The sequence below is a fragment of the Penaeus monodon genome, chromosome 20 (assembly GCF_015228065.2).
Source record: "Penaeus monodon isolate SGIC_2016 chromosome 20, NSTDA_Pmon_1, whole genome shotgun sequence".
NCBI lineage: Eukaryota > Metazoa > Arthropoda > Malacostraca > Decapoda > Penaeidae > Penaeus > Penaeus monodon.
Genome location: NC_051405.1, coordinates 31,433,848 through 31,434,582, shown reverse-complemented (window position 1 = coordinate 31,434,582; position 735 = coordinate 31,433,848). Strand labels below are relative to the sequence as shown.

Genomic DNA, 735 nt, shown 5'->3' with positions numbered 1-735 from the left:
CCAGTGCTCCTAGTCTTTGTGGGAACGAACTGTGTTGTTTAGGTATGTTACATGTAATATTGATAATGATTAGGAAAAAACCGAGTGACAATAATGAAGATTCTTTCCCAAAAGGAAGAACAGAACGCCGAAAGCTGATTTTTTTTTTCAGTGTTCCTGGATGAATTCAGATTTTTTTTCCTCTGTAATCTCCCTGGGTGATTGCACCGTTGCATTTTGCCTCTGCATGTGGCCATTTTGGATTGGTGTTTGGATTGGTGTTTGCTTGCATTCTGAAATTCATGAACGTTTATTTTTTAAATCTTTTTTCGTTTTCTTAAATGTTTTTTTTTTGTGTTATTTTATCCTCGTATGGTATAACATTCACATTTATTTTCCTTTGTTAGGTTAGCTAAGATATTTCACCTTTGTATTTGTGCACCTCAGTGTAGATAACCTTATTTTTAAAATTACTTGATGAATTTTCATAAAAAAGTGGAGGATTATAGCAGGACTTAAAGATTATCACATTTTAACAGATTGAGTTTTGTGTGAAACTAAGAGAATTACTTGTAGAATTGTAGTTTGTTCAAGAATTTGAATGCTGTCGTCCTGGTTCATATCACTCACACTTTCCGAATCTTAGATCTGTGCAAAAAGGGGGCACTCCGTGGTATCAGATAGTCAGGATAAGAAAGAAAGAAGAAAATAGTAATGAAATTCAGTTAAAAGAATAATGACCCCCTCAAAAAAAAT

General features: G+C 33.5%; 1 protein-coding gene across 1 annotated transcript in view; it reads left to right on the top strand.

The window, feature by feature from the left end:
- Nucleotides 1–735, top strand: part of LOC119585772 (tyrosine-protein phosphatase Lar-like) — a gene marked incomplete at its 5' end in the record, with an annotated part of 244,437 nt that overhangs the window by 217,979 nt on the left and 25,723 nt on the right.